At 39.1% G+C, this 16,508-nt stretch overlaps 1 pseudogene; it reads right to left on the reverse strand.

Annotated features, from left to right (window-relative positions):
* Positions 1 to 13,441: 13,441 nt before the first annotated feature.
* LOC132061286 (uncharacterized) overlaps positions 13,442 to 16,508 on the reverse strand; it is a 31,277-nt pseudogene continuing 28,210 nt past the window's right edge.

Consider the following 16,508-nt stretch of genomic DNA (forward strand, 5'->3'; position numbering starts at 1 on the left):
CGAGAGTTGGCTATTTGGGCAAACAAGGTTATGCTTGCAAGAAGGCCATGCATTCAAGGTTGATTAGAGGGCCATCTATGCAAGGAGGGGCGTGTTTGGCCATTGAAGGCCAATTCTTGAATTGAAGACTACACTAAGAAGACTAGCCAAACAAGGCTCTTACTTCATTAAGGGTAGCTTTGTAATTGCCTATTAGTATTCTTTACTTAGCTTGTCTATATAGCTTGTCTTTCATTTCATTACTTAGATTTTGGATGATGAATTATGATACTCTAAATTGAGTGATAGATTGTAGGGTAGATTCTAGTCAATATGATGGTGGAATCCATTGTTGGTTTGTGAACTTTTTATGTCCATTGATATTCATGAAGAGATTGCCATTTGTGGATTCAAATTGAATCTCTTGCCTTGAGTCAAATAGTAGTGGTTCTTTTAGGATCGGATTCGATTGGAAGGGTCTAAATTTAATATACTTAGGTTTGTCCATAAATTCGCCCTAATTGGGTCTTACTTTTATCCTCTTTTCTCATCCCCTTTTCTTCGTATCCTTTATTTTTCCGCTTTTGAATTGATTTGGCTTCATCCCCAAATCGATTCATATCAATAAACACTTACTTGCTTTTCATAGGGTCCCTCCATTTCTAATGCGTGATTGTGTACATACATCCATATCCGTATCTGTATTCATATCCGTACTCGTTTACATTTCATATCCATATTCATATTCATATTCATATTCATTTACATATTCATATTCATATTCATAGCATACCCGACCATGGAGGATCGGTGTTTCACATACCCGGCTATGGCAAGGTTCGGTGATTATACATACCTGGCCCTACCAAGGCTCAGGGTTATCCGTACCCAGCTGCAGTGGTGCGCGCGTAATACATATCATACCTGGCCATATAAGCTTGGGGTTACATAATAGTCATACATAGACTCATATACATAGGATCTCATAAGCATCTTTGATATCATTACTATTGTCGTTTTATTACATCTATCCTTAGAGGATCACTCATCATATAAGGAATTTAGTAGAATCATAAACACAGCGAGAATCATGAGCTTTAGTAGCTTTAAAGATAGAATCATTTGGCGGACATCATAGGCTCATGAAAGAATAGATATATGGCCAAAGAACCATGCCTTATCGAAAGAAGGATTAGCCTTACATACCTTTCCGTTCAACTATTCTATCGCTTGAACGTTCTCCTTCAATGCTCACGTTTTTATCTTCATTAGAGTTATACTAACATTAGAAAATCGATAGCTTAGCATACTTGACTAAAGCTAGAGAAAATTGGACAGCATCTCCTTTGTTTATACGACTTCCTCCATATCATATATCAACTCCCAAACATCAATAATAACATTCACAACATCATAACAATAGTCTTTATTCACCTACATTATCCATATTTCCCAATTTACTTCAAATCATCCATATCCATGGTCATAGCACACGATTACATTCACTCATATATACAATGTCTATCCCATGTTCTTAACATCATTTATAACATAATCATAATCACAACATATCAAGAATCATGACTCAATCCAAGATATTACTAAAAAATGACACTATTCCCACATTCATGACCCATTTTCTATTTCCTTCTACAATCCAAGTCTTTCAACCTCTCAATACCTTAAACAACATGGAAATACCATAAAACTTACCTTATATGGTGTAGGAATGAACCTCGAGTGGAAACACTTCACTTGAGCAAAACCTTAGTTCCACCTCCACTTGGATTTCTTGTCTTGGATGAACTTTAATGAGTTTCATACACTTGATTCATTTGGTTTGATGAAGTTGATCACTAATATCTCTTGAATTCTTGTGGTAGAAGTGTGGAGAAATATTCTAGAAAGTTCTATAGAGAAGGGGAGTGAAGAGGAAATAAAATGAAATGAAGTTGGTCCCTTATTAATAATTCTCCATCTGGTCTACGGACCAACATACGGTCCGTATAAATTATACTGACCGTATATCTGGCTGTAGATTTGGTCCAGTGAGGCTGGCCATCTGGGCTAATTATATGGCTAAACATATGACCAGTATATTTTATACGGCCTGTATGTTGGGCCGTATAATGCCCAGTTCTTCCGAACTCATTTTCGTCAACCCGTTTGATCTCCAATCCTTATGGAATCTTCTTAACACTTGTTTATCACCTCATTAACAATCTAAGGGATATTATAACTCTTCTCCACAACATCATTAAATCATCATTAACTTGTTACTCGTAAATCCTTCTCGATACATATCGTATGCCTTTCCTTCTCTTGGCAAACTTTCTTCTCTTACCTCGAATGTCCTTGAAATATCAATTAGGGTCATCAAATGTCATTCCTTGCTTATTGCAATACTGTATACTTCGTGCTCTTCTTTAGTCTATTCACTGTGCATCAACGAAAGTTTTTTCGAGGTGTACCAGTTGCCGGCAGGACCGGGTTAGGTACGGTTCATGCTAATGGTGACCGACTATTTTTCTAAATGGGTCAAGGCAGTAGCGTATAAGAAGGTCCTAGAAAAGGAGGTGATCGACTTTATTTGGCATCATATAATCTGCCAGTTCGGCATCCCAGAAGAGATCATTTGTGACATTGGCCCTCGGTTTATTGGAGCCAAGGTCACGAAGTTCCTCGAGGATTTAAACATTACGAGAATCACCTCCTCTCCATATCATCCCAGTGGCATGGCCAGGCGGAATCAACGAATAAGACGGATATCTAAAATTTGAAGAAGAAGCTGAAGGATGCCAAAGGAGCATGGCTGTCAAAATTACCGGAGGTGCTGTGGGCTTATAGAACAATGGCGAAATCCAGTACCGACGAAACTCCTTTCTCCCTCATATATGGGGCGCAGGCATTGATCCAGGTAGAAGTCGGATCTCCCAGTTCAAGGTACGATCAGGCGTAAAAACAATCCAACGCCAAAGCAATGCTGGTACAATTGGACTTAGTAGAGGAACACAGAGACCTCGTGTACATTCGGATGGTCACACAGAAGCAACGGATAGAGCATTACTACAATCGACGCGCCAACCACCCGAAACGCCACAAGGGAGCACTGCACTCTTTTTCCCTTCGACTAGTTTTTGTCCCAGTTGGATTTTTCCGACAAGGTTTCTAACAAGGCAGCGCTGCTCGATTGTTACAAGGTTATCCCGAGGGCATTACACAGTGTTTAGAACTTCATTCTTTACTTCTAAACACTGGGGGGCTGTACATAAATATATGCTTAAGAAAGTATGTTGTGGCAACGGCCAGAAAGGCAGCAATCAAAACCAATCAGGGACTGCCCAGGCAAAGCAATCACATATATGTAACTGGATTGACCACAGTAGATGGCAGCCGTATTCCTATAATTCAAGTCAAAGTTAAGGGGATTAGTAAACTTTTCCCCTATTTCATAACTCAAGTGAAAGTTAAGGGAATAAATGAAATTTTTCCTTTCATGAATAATCTTTGCCATGGTAAGTAAATACATTAAATGGATGCGATTTATGACATACCGAAAAATCTTGTGCCAACGCGAATCGGAGACGTTATTTTCAAGCACCGAGAAATAAGGGCCCTCTCTTATAACAATAAAACTTCTTATAAAGAAGATTAAGTTTGGAAATCGTAGCAACCGGACGAGAACTATTCCGACATGGTAATTTTAATTGTTAAAGTCTAAGCCTTATAGGGGACTAAAGTTAAAAAGTCAAGTGATTTGCAACCCAAAGACTCGAGGGCAAAACAGCATGTGAGCCTGGTCTTCGAGGTTTTGGAATTACGAATTTACACTTCTTATATAACTAAAAGAGTGCGAAAGTTAAAGCAAAATGTAAGCTTATATAAGATCTCCCTAGGTCCACAGGACTCGGAGGCAAAAGATAGTGACGAGACCCGTAAAGGAAGCTGTAAAAGCGAGACTTCGCGGAGGTCTAATGCAACATGAAGACATTCAAAATAGTTTTTCAGAAGCAAAATTAGAGCAAGGGCATGCAAGCCTGAAGATAAATAGAGCATGAGCGCGCAGGTCCGCCAAGATACTGGGAATTAGAAGCTAAGGAGAAGATGGACCACCTTCGGTAGGAGGGGGTGCCCCCGAGTCTTCGCTTTCAGAGCTGTTGTCCTCGGACGATCGGAAGTTCGCCATAGCAGACTCGGCAGCCACAAATTCTACGTCGGCATATAGCAGGGCTTCGGACAGATCCAGTTTCTTATCCAAAGTATCCTGGAAGGTATCCCGCCGGGACTTCAAAATGGCAAGAATGCATGTCAGGTTACCCTTATGCTCTTGGGCAGCCCAGTTCCGCTGCAAACCTTTCTACCGTGCTTGGAGATATGCTCGAGAGGCCTCCGAACACCTTAACTGACCCCGGGCAGCCTCCAGTTCGCTTGCCAGGCGGCAGACTCGTGCTTGTAGGTTTTGTAGATCGAAGCTCTTAGCTTGAAAGGACCCTTCTCTTTCATCTAGTTGTTGTTTTACTTCATCATAGCCCAGCCGCAAGGATGCTTCAAGGATTCTGATTCATGACACCTTATTTGGAGCATTTCAACCTCCCGATGCAAGCCGGGTGATTTTTAGTGGCCACCGAATCTGCCTCTGGTATTTTCCTCACCATGGCTATGGAGGTGGTGGTGGAGGCATGACATTCAAGGATTTGATTTGCAAGTTGGTACAACATGACCTTCAAGTTCTCGACCGCGGGCCCGGGCCGAGCACTCGTTTAAGCCACATACCGAAGTCCAACGGCAAGGGGCCACGACACCGACCCCGCCGTGTACCGCATATACTTGGGGTAGGTCTTCATCAGTTATCAGTGAATTTATCTCTCCCACTTATTCATGGCGGGTATCTATGCGAAAATCTCCTCGGCATACACAGTCAAGGGGCAGAATTTCTATGGCAAGAGACCCAAGGTTGATTTCGTTGGTGATGGATGCTCCAGGGGCTTTCCCCTACCCTAAACTTGGAGAGCTTTCAGAGGAACGAGGGGAAGAAGGGACTGAACTCGCAGGGCTTTGTGGAGTTAAGGCCATGGTGGAAATTGATGTTAATTTTCTTGAAAGAAAGGTCTGAGTCCTTGATAAAGGAAATCTAAAGTTCATGCAAGGAAAGGAATAATTAGCTTGAGTGAGGGAAAATTGGGGACAGATTTGGAGTTTATATAAGGGAGGAAATTCTTTGAAATCCCATGAATCGAGGCGTCGACGGGAATGGCGAAGCGTCAATCGTTGTCGTCTTTATGGCTTTGTGGCGTTTCAGGTGATTGGCCTGTCAATTGAGGTGTTTTAAAGTTCTAGGATCCTGCACAGTCGGACCAAATGAATCTCTTCCACTTCCCGAAAAACTGTTCGAATCCCGAGAAGTGGGGGGACTATCTGTATTGGGAAAAATTCATATGATACAGCTGGACCAATGCCATAAAGGCACGTGGCATAAGAGATAATTTACAAGTGAGTTAGCATGGTTACCACCGGTTGTAATCTTTCACCGCACGGTGAGGTAGCGCTGTGCCCGTAGGTCGTTTAGAGTAGTTTTAGAGAACCCAACGGCTCTACCATTACAGATCGAATCGTTGCTACTCTAGATGCGTATAAATAAATAGGCTTAATGGCCCTCTTTATTGCTCATTATTGCTACGTATTTAAGGCTCATTATGGGTAGGGGCACGATTCATGGAACGTGTACCCTCCCCTCTATGTATAAATAAGGACTGACATTCCCATTGTAAAGGACACCGGATACAAGATAATATACACAGCTCTTACACTTATTTCTTTCTTGAAGTACTATTGTCATCTTCATATTAGTTCCGGAGCACCGGTCTAACCAGAACGAAGAAGTTAAAGTCAGGGAATTGGCATCCAAACCCAGGCTACTTCTTATTATTTTCTTTACTTACGTATCTTTACATAAGCTTAATACAAGTTCCATAATTTTATTGGTCACTTTGATCCGCGTGTCATTGACAAAGTCTATAAATTCAACTGAACCGTTTTACTGGTAAACAACTTCTATTTTTTTATATTTATTATAAAGGGCCTTTTTGGGCCAGTCCCGCGAGCCCCGGGGAGGGCATAGTAAAAGCTCATTGGGGGCAATCCGGGGGGCGAAAGTATTGAGGTGTTAGTCTCATTTTTTTGGCATACACTTAGGCATTGGACGAGTCTTTGTTTCGAGGTGTAATGGCAGAAATTCTCTCCAAATTACAATTATAATTGCTAAACAAGTCCTTAAGTTAATACTACAAAATACAGAATCGACTTGTTATAACATTCTAAAAAAGTTAAGGGATAATTTCAAAAATCTCCCATCAAGTTTAATATTATAACACTCACTTCCCTTGTGGTTTCGAATATTCCATTTGTAATGGTTCCCATTTCGCGAGCGGGGTTAGCGCTCGGAAAGCTACTTCAAATTCGTTGGTGCATTTTCGGACTTTGTTTTAAAAGATTCGCCACCTAATTTTTTAGGAAATTAGGAAAATCAGTTTTGAAGGGTTTATTCATACACTGTGAAAAATCTATCGTAATTCAAAGTTCTAGATAAGGGTTCTGGTGATCCCCTAGGGAAGGTGTTAGGCACTCTAGTATTAAGGATCCGTACTATACGGTTGACTTTCGAATTCCAATGTATGAGTATTTGCATGAGCTGTTTATTTAGTGTTTATTTCCCGCATTATAAAGTCTGTCATTTTGCATATCATTTAAAAAAAAATGAATTGAGTAGATTCCCTTTACATATAGGGTATTTTAGGTTTGGATTTATAATATTCAGATACAACTAGTTCCTTTTATATATAAGGATAGTAGTGGTTTTGCAAAGATATATAAAAAGTTTATTTATTTAAAGTGGAATGAATGGGTTTCGTTCATGCTTGACTCATACAGGGTTCGGGTTAATCCGTTTAACACGTTTTTAGAATGTCCTTATCTAAAACTTTTATGTTTACGAATGATTTATATAGATTTCAATTTGTATAGATATATGAGAAGTCTTGTTTTTACATAAAAAAACTAAATTTTTGTTGATCCTTGAAATTAAACTTGTCACGCCCCAAATTGAAGAGTCGTGACGAGTGCCTGACCTCTTCTAATCAAGCACCCTTACATTCGTACCTGAAACTCACTGAACAACATGGTGGCCCATATCGGACTTTTAACTGAATTATACCTTTATGTACTAACAATATGACCGACTCTGCGCCAAGAACTCATAACCAATATATATATATATATATATATATATATATATATATATATATATGTGCGTAAGATAACAAGGCACGCCGACTAGGTCGCTACATATGCCGTATGATAAAATAAGAGCCAACCGGACTACATAACTTCCTAACTATGTACAACTGTCTACAGACCTCTATGGAACATAAACTGTAAAGGGGACGGGGCAAAGCCTCGTCATACTCATATGTACAAATCAAAGTAGCATACCAAAAGAAACTGTAGCTCCGAACCAAATGGAGAGCGCTACGACCGAGTGGATATCCTATCGCGACGGGCGGCCGTCGACTACGAACCTCGCGGGTACGAACGCAATGTCCATAATAAAAGGACGCATTACGAGCAATGTACTGAGTATGTAAGGCATGAATAACAACATAATATAGATATGAAAGGTAACATGGAATAAGAGAGATAACCTGTACATTTGGATGCCTCATAAGGCGGATGTCATGCATGGTTAGCTTTTAAAAAAAACTTTTTCATACATACGTATATATAATATCATAATCATAACGTACCCGGCCCTTTCGGGACTAGGTATGTAACGTACCCGGCCCTTTCGGGACTCGGTGTGTACATACATACACACACACACACACACACATATATATATATATATATATATATATATATATATATATATATATATATATATATATATATATATATATATATATGAGAGCCAAATAAAAGCTATAAATACATCGTTGTGACGTAAGGTCAGTAACCTCCGATTTTCATTATGGAATTATCATCATGCATATATCCACCTTGAAAGAACAAAATCATAAGATGAGATCAACATCAACAAATATAATAAAAAATCTTGAAACCAGCTTAGTAATCTCATAATGACATTAAAACCATAACTCTGGAATCTCCAGACATGGGATCATCATAATCATCATCATGGTCATTATAGAAAACATCTATCTCTAGAATCATAAGTATTTTGAGAATCATGAACTGCTAGTATTTTCGGAAATAAGGGTATTATGGAAGTTGTGCAAGCGTTCATAGGAAAAGAATTATGCCTTTAGAAAGAAAGGGAATAGCCTTAACATACCTTTCGGTCTCGTTAGACCCTCAACGTTTATCCTTCCAAGCTTGTGGATCTATATATAAACCATTCATACTATTGTTAGGCTCAATGTCATACGCTCATCTTAAGCCTTTAATTTAAATCCATTTAGAATCCGCCAAATTCAAAAAGATTCCATCTCCGTGTTATATGCCTAGCCCGAAATCACAATACCAACAACAAACAACAACAATACCAATACCAACATCAACAACATCATTATCAATATCAATATACTCAATAAAACATCCCACACGATGTTTTTCCCAATTTCTCAACCAACCAATTCATTATACGACTATTTAATAACTCTATCTTTGTACGTAAACCGAAATCAACATCAATAAGGAGAGATCCATACCTTATTCTTGCTAGAGCGGCAATATCTTCAATATTTACTTTGAATCCAAGCCAAAATCCACCGCAATCCGAGACTACACTCACAACTACCCGTTTCCCGAGCCTCGTATATAATCCCGTTACTTGAAACCACTCCAAATCCCTCAATTTTATGATATAAATACACACCATGTATGTTGGCCGAACTTTTTTTTTTATTATGGGTGAAAATGAGGGGGTTTTCCCCTTATATAGGTGTTGAAGTTGGTTTAGCACCGTCTTAAAATTTTTCCTTCGCGTTCGCGGCCTTGGGTCGCGTTCGCAAAGGGTTAATCCCTACTACTCTTCGTGTTCGCGCAGAGTAAATTTCTGCTTTGGCGGCCTAACTTGTAACATCCATAACTCTCTACTCCGATGTCCTATCGATGAACGGTTTGTTGCGTTGAAAACTCGACTTCATCAAATTCAATTTAGGCTTTTGCTTTGCTCTAAAATTCCTCATATACTAAAAGATATTCTTTCTCCAATTTGGGCCAAAATTGCCCCTCCTATTTTCTCCAAAGTCCAACAAACTTAATTTCCTTGATTCACTTGCCCTCCAATCCTTCCGCAGCTTATTATATGAACTTGAAACCCCATAACCATAAGATAAGGGCATGCAGTCGTATATATCCTTGAAGGAAACTCCAGAGTCCATACCTAAAACAACCAACACTTATAAATCTCAACATACAGAACTACGGGGTGTAACATTCTCTCCCCCCACCCTAAAAAACATTCATCCTCGAATGTTGAAGTAGAGTTCGCTCTGAGGTAGATTTCAATGTTCTTACCTGTATTTGCTGGTATTTACTTTACTTACGTGCAGTCTGACTTGCTCATTAAAACTGAACTTATTTGAATTGCGCCATTTCCCCTTCTTCTTTTGTGGCAAAAATTTATGGTCGTGCTCTAGGTCGCCCCTTTTTCTTACTAACTCTTCGTGCTTAGTCATTCTCATTATCTCTTCACCTCCATTATCTACACTTTTATATGCTCTTTTTCCCTAGTACATACTTTTATCCAATTTCTGATCCCATCTTCATTTTATTCAAGAATTCTTGTTCTCTCCCATCTCTACGTATCCTTCGTACACTTCACAAATATCCCCGACCTTTGTTTTGTTGGGATTGACACACTTTCCTTTTGAGATAATTTCAAAACTGGTCATATTATAGCCTTCTTTGCTTTCTTACAATAGTCGAATCCATTCCTGTGGCATTTTCTCTCTCAGCTAGTGCAATATCAAAATGTCTCACTTAATTTCTCTCTTTCCTTTAATTGGACCTCTTGCACTTGGGCTAGCTAACGGTAATTCTTATATTTATATCAAAACATCTCCAATATCTTCTTTAATGATTCCTTTCCTTCAATTTACTCTTAAAATTTTTGATCCTTAGTTCGGCTAATAAATTAGGGGTGAATTCAGACGTTTGTCGAAGAATAACCAAGATTCCTTGTCATGCAGCGAATTCGAATCTTTTCATTCTTTCCTTTGTTTGTAGCCTCATTCATCCCCTTCCAACAAGGGCCATTATTTTGCTCGTTCCATGAGGTTCTATTGTCATCAGCTTATCCTAATAAAATGCGATATCCTTTGATCATTTACTTTAGGTTCCTCCTCGTACTTTGGACCTTCACCCGACTTTCATTTAATAAGTCTTTCTCATAGTTTGACACACCTATCTGTCATTTCGATTTATCAATCAAGTGGGTCGCTTAATTCCTTAAATGCCCATCTTCTCTGTTTATATCCTTAAATCCTTTTCTCGCGATCTTATCTGCAACTATTTCCATGACTTCCTCTTCCGTTGGCTTAGCCCAACCAGTTTCGTGACTCTTCATTTCCCCACCAATGGACAACTTTTCTTATTCAACTGTAGCACTTTTTCCTTACTCGCTTCTCTGGTGCAATCTTAGATTATTCCTCTTAGTACTGGTCGACTTTATATATATAGCATATCATGTCCTTTTAGCTTCTTGGCCGGATCCCCTTAATTCCTTACAATCTCATCATAGTTCCATCTGTGGTAACGCCCAGGTGATTGGTATTAACTTTTCCCTACTAACGTCTTATTATTCTCGATGATGATTTGTCCTTAGATTGTTCATCCACTGCATATCGAGTAGCCGAGAGGTTTATATTCAAATTGGACTCAATCAACCAGACTTCTTTTCATAATCCGTCCCTGACAACAATCGTAACACAATACCTTATACACTTGTATACGACACTTCCTCATTATTATTTTTATCTCTCATAGCAAATTTACATTCATAACATATTAACAATTGCAACGTAAGCTGGCTTACGACTCAAGATGTCTTTAAATCCATATTTGGAACTTTCCTCCAATTTCCTCTCCTCAAATCTTAACATAATTAACAAAATCTCACTTAATCACAACCTTCCGTAGTTATTCCCCTTTTGTTAAAATCTTGATCTCCTCTTATACTAAAATCTCCTTTTTACTTCTTTCATTATCTTGTCATGCATTCTTGTTCCACCTTTGTTTTATATACACCTGCATTTAGTCCTTCCCACTTTTCGTTAGTAAATCGGTACATCTCAACTTTGGCTTCTTCAAGCCGATATATTTGCCCCTTTCCGAGCTTAGGAGTATTGTAATTCATCTCGAAACTGAATTTAGCTTTTCCTCGCCTTTTCAGGAATATTTTCATATACCAGAAATATTCAAATACTCACCATCTCCGGTAAACATACGGCCAACTTTAGCGTCCTCTAACTCTTTACCCATACAATACTAGAATTCCTTTCATTGTCTGGTTGTTGTCATTGCCCTTTCATTAGCTGAGCTTTTGTACCGAGTCAAAAGTTTACACATATTGAATACAATCCAAACCACTTCTTCCTTTCGTGATCACTAATCCTTTAGGCCAATGAATTAATGGTGACATCAATGTTTGTCAGGGTCTTTATACAATACTCCTTTAGCCATAATCTTCATTCCTGACTACTCTTACTAAGATCCTTAAGATTCTTCTTACTTGAAATTCCTGATTTACATCTATACTATACTATACTATTCATTCTCACGATTCATTCATTTCCCCTTGCATCACAGTTCGTTATCATAGTCCTTCATTTACCAACTCTTGTGCTTATCATGAAATGTTCGTAAAGTATATTCTTTTATTCTTCTCCCTTTGTCCACTCTTGAAATATTACAACTTATCCGTATTCATGCACATCCCTTGTGCATTCTTCCTATTTCCTTTCTGATCAAATTTCTATACTTCTTACTATGACTCTTATCTCCGGTCATCGATGATCTGTCTCTTGGCCAGACTTATTAGCTTATTATCATTCCTCTTGTCCTTGATGGTTGCATATTTCCTCTTGCCCAGTCCATTAGTCCCCTTTTCTTACTTTCGCCCTTAGAACCTTGCTTAACTTTCCTCGCTCATCAAACACGCTTCTCCCCTTTGCCATTTTACCACATTGTCCCCGAAATTTGTTAAATACTCTATTAGAAGTACGAATCCGTTCCATATCCAAGATCATCTCTTAGGGGTGGGGGGTTTTTCATTCCCTATACGAATCCTCTCAAACGTACCTTAAGAGTCAAACTTTCCTTGACATTTTTTGTAAAATTAGATCATTCCCTCTCGGATCACATCCATATTCATCGTTATTATACGGTTAACCCTATTTATCCTGGTTTACTCTCAAGATCTTCGCATTTGTCCTTTGTCACATTTTGCCATATTCCATCCTTTCTGCTTACTTACTTTAGGGATTTACCCAAATGGCTTTACGCCTTTGCGGTCTCCTTATCCTCTTCTAAAAAATTCCACTTAACCCTTACTAGCACATACTTCCCTTACTCATGCTTCTTCTCTCCTCACGATATCATAATCTTGTCACTCTTATATATATATATATATATATATATATATGTATACCTATTCCTCCTCAATATTATTATATCATAATTACTCCACTTTATTATTCGAAGAAAGACAATATCCACTTATCCTGTAGCAATGGCTACCTTAATTTCAATACCCAACTTGATCAGTACGTTTAGTACCTCATAAGATAAATCATAAGGCTCATATGTTTCCTGTTGTCAAATGACCTTCACCACATTTGCTGGAAAAAAAGAAGATTAAGATGCCTCTCCTTAGAAGGATCTCATCCGTCCTTTTTTATTACAGCCTAGTCTTTAACACCTATCCTTAAACATCTATTTGAATTTCTAAAGGAAAACTCGAATAAAACCCTATAATACATTTTCCCCTGCGGTTAGAAAAGTCCTTGACTCCCATGGTTGGTTAAATACTATCATGACCTCTGAAATTTCCAACGCTCAGAATATTGTCGCAGTTACACATCAACACACGCGACTGCTTTTCGTCCTTAATCCCATGGTCGCTATCGGTAACAAAATGTCTTAGTCGCAATTATCCATGATTACTTTGGTGATTAACTTTCTCAAAAATTTTATTCGCCCACAATTAGATAATATCCCATAATAATCACACATAACATGAGAAGTGTTAATAAAAGGACCCATGTACCCGTAGTCGGCCCGTCCCGATCCCGGTCCGGGAGCCGTGTAGCCAAACATCTCCTTCGTCATCCCCCCGCCATCTACTAGTCTGCTCCTCCTGGTCTTCTCCGTCGTACTCCGTAGGGTGACTGAAGGTCAAGATAGAGGGCTAGAATACGCTGTAACACTCCAACTAGTAGCTGCTCTAACAAAAATGCTCCATCACAGGAGAAATTGGAGGAGCCAAATCTGGTACAACCTCAAGAGCCTCTTGCTCCACTGGGGTCTCGTACGAACCCTCTGACGGATCCGTTTCATAGCTAGCCTCTGATGGATCCTCCTCTATAGGGTCCGCGACTACGGGGAAAGTCGTCTCAATGTCCTCGGAAGGATCAGTCTCTATAGAATAACTGAGGCTCCTCCTAATCTGCCCCGGGGGTGATGCTGGTCCGGAATCTACCCTGGGGGCCTTCCTTGCACCCCCACTATCTAAAATTGTCCTCTTCATCTGAATCAATTTGCACAAAAGAGAGTTAGAAACGATCTGACCTAGACTTTGGCTCTATCGCACGATCTAAGATGAGAAAAAAGGTCAATCATTCCTAAATGCCCAGTAGCCTCTTGTTTATAAGGGTGGCGCGCTTCACACCTATAAATAAGACTCTACTGGACACGGTCTATGGACACACCCTAGGACGAAAATGCTATGATACCACTCTGTCAAGCCCCAAATTAAAGAGTCGTGACGAGTGCCCGACCTCTTCTAATCAAGCACCCCTACATTCGTACCTGAAACTCACTGAACAACATGGTGGCCCATATCGGACTTTTAAGCATATCAAACAATATAACCGACTACTGCGCCCGAGCTCATAACGATATATATATATATATATATATATATATATATATATATATATATATATATATATATATATATATATATATAATATGTGTGTGTGTGTGTGTGTGTGTGTGTGTGTGTGCAAAAGATAACATTCCACGCCGACTGGGCCGCTACATATGCTGTATGATAAAAATAAGAGCCGACAAGACAACATAACTTCCTAGCTACATACAGCGTTTACGATCTCTATGGAACATAAACTATAGAGGGACGGGACAAGGCCTCGTATAGCCATATGTACAAATCAAAATAGCATACCAAAAGAAACTACCCTCCGAACCAATGGAGCGCACTAAGCGCGGCCAGAGGATATCCCTACTGCGGTGGGTCACGCCGGCTCGACTACCGAACTGCGGGCATGAACGCAATGTCCATAACAAAAGGACGCCGGTACAATGTCGAGTATGTAAGGTATGAATAACAACATAATAAGATATAAAGGTACATGGAATAAGAGAGATAACTTTGTACATCTAGATGCCTCATAAGGCGGATGTCATGCTTAGCTTTTAAAAAAAAACTTTTTCATAAATACGTATATATAATATCATCATCATAACGTACTCGGCAGACTTTTCGAGTCTCGGTGTGCAACGTACCCGGCCCTTTCGAGACTCGATGTGTAACGTGACTCGTGTAATATACCCTTTCGGACTAGGTGTGTAACGTATCGGTACTTTTCGGGACTCTTATAACCTATTCGAGACTCGGTGAAATAACGATCGGCGCACAATTGGTGCGCGGCTCGGTGTGAGAAAATACATATATATATATATATATATATATATATAAGCATGCATGAGAGCCAAATAAAAGCTATAAATACATCGGACGTAAGGTCGGTAACCTCCGATTTTCATTATGGAATTATCATCATGCATATATCTCACCTGAAAGAACAAAATCATAAGATGAGATCAACATCAACAAATACAATAAAAAATCTTGAAACCACATTTAGTCCTCAAAATGACATTAAAACATAACTTTGAAATCTCCAAATGGGATCATCATAATCATCATCATGGTCATTATAGAAAAATTCTCTCTAGCATCATAGGATTTTGAGAATTATGAACTTTTAACGTATTTTCGGAAATAAGGGTATTATGGAAGTTGTGCAAGCGTTCATAGGAAAAGAATTATGCCTTTGGAAAGAAAGGGAATAGCCTTAACATACCTTTCGGTCTCCTTATACCCTCAACGTTTATCCTTCCAAGCTCGTGGATCTATATATAAACCATTCATACTATTGTTAGGCTCAATGTCATACGCTCATCTTAAGCCTTTAATTTAAATCCAATTAGAATCTGCCGAAATTCGGGCAGCATCTCCCCTGTGTATATGCCTAGCCCGAAATCACAATACCAACAACAAACAACAACAATCAACAACAATACCAATACCAACATCAACTGCATCATTATCAATATCAATATACTCAATAAAACATCCCACACGATGTTTTTTCCAATTTCTCAACCAACCAATTCATTATACGACTATTTAATAACTCTATCTTTGTACGTAAACCGAAATCAACATCAATAATAAGAGATCCGGTCACGAACCAAATCGATGAGTCGTGACGAGTGTCTGGCCGCTAGTGACCAAACACCCCTATACACATATCTGAACCATACTGAACATTCGAGGGCCATTCAAAGTGACTTAAGCGGTCCATCGCCAAATGGGGGTGACATCATAAATTCTGTACAATCTAAATACATATACATATGCATGTAAATGCTGAAGGAACGATAAGCGGAAGCTAGGTCCGCTACATATATTGTACACAAAAGAAGAAGCCGACAAAGCTACATCATCTGACTAATACATGCAACTGTTTATAGACCTCTACTAGAATAAGGCACAGTAGAAAAGGACGGGACGAGGGCCCGTCATCACCCATATGCATATACATCTCAAAAGGGTAGCATACCAAAGGAGACTACGGCTACGGATCGAGATGGAGCGCACCGACCGGCTGGCCGGATGTAGAGGTCCCACCGTCGACCACTGTTGGTCTACACAACTAGTGAGCATGACGCGGCCCCCGAAACTATGGGGGGTCGGACGGATAATGTGCGAGTATGTAAGACATAAGAGTAACATGTATATATGTAAGAATCATGAATAAAATCCGAACTCATGCCGAAAATGACTATACGCATGTATTTGTATGAACTAGTATACGTATATATACATAAATACGTATAACGACAATGCCTACTGTGGGTGTATAATATGCATGTTCTCAATGATAATCGTACTCATGTACATATATATATATATATATATATATATATATATATATATATATATATATATATATGGTTATGGGGAGGCCCCCCCAAAATTTTCG

Source organism: Lycium ferocissimum, chromosome 6 (genome assembly GCF_029784015.1).
Source record: "Lycium ferocissimum isolate CSIRO_LF1 chromosome 6, AGI_CSIRO_Lferr_CH_V1, whole genome shotgun sequence".
NCBI classification, from domain to species: Eukaryota; Viridiplantae; Streptophyta; class Magnoliopsida; order Solanales; family Solanaceae; genus Lycium; species Lycium ferocissimum.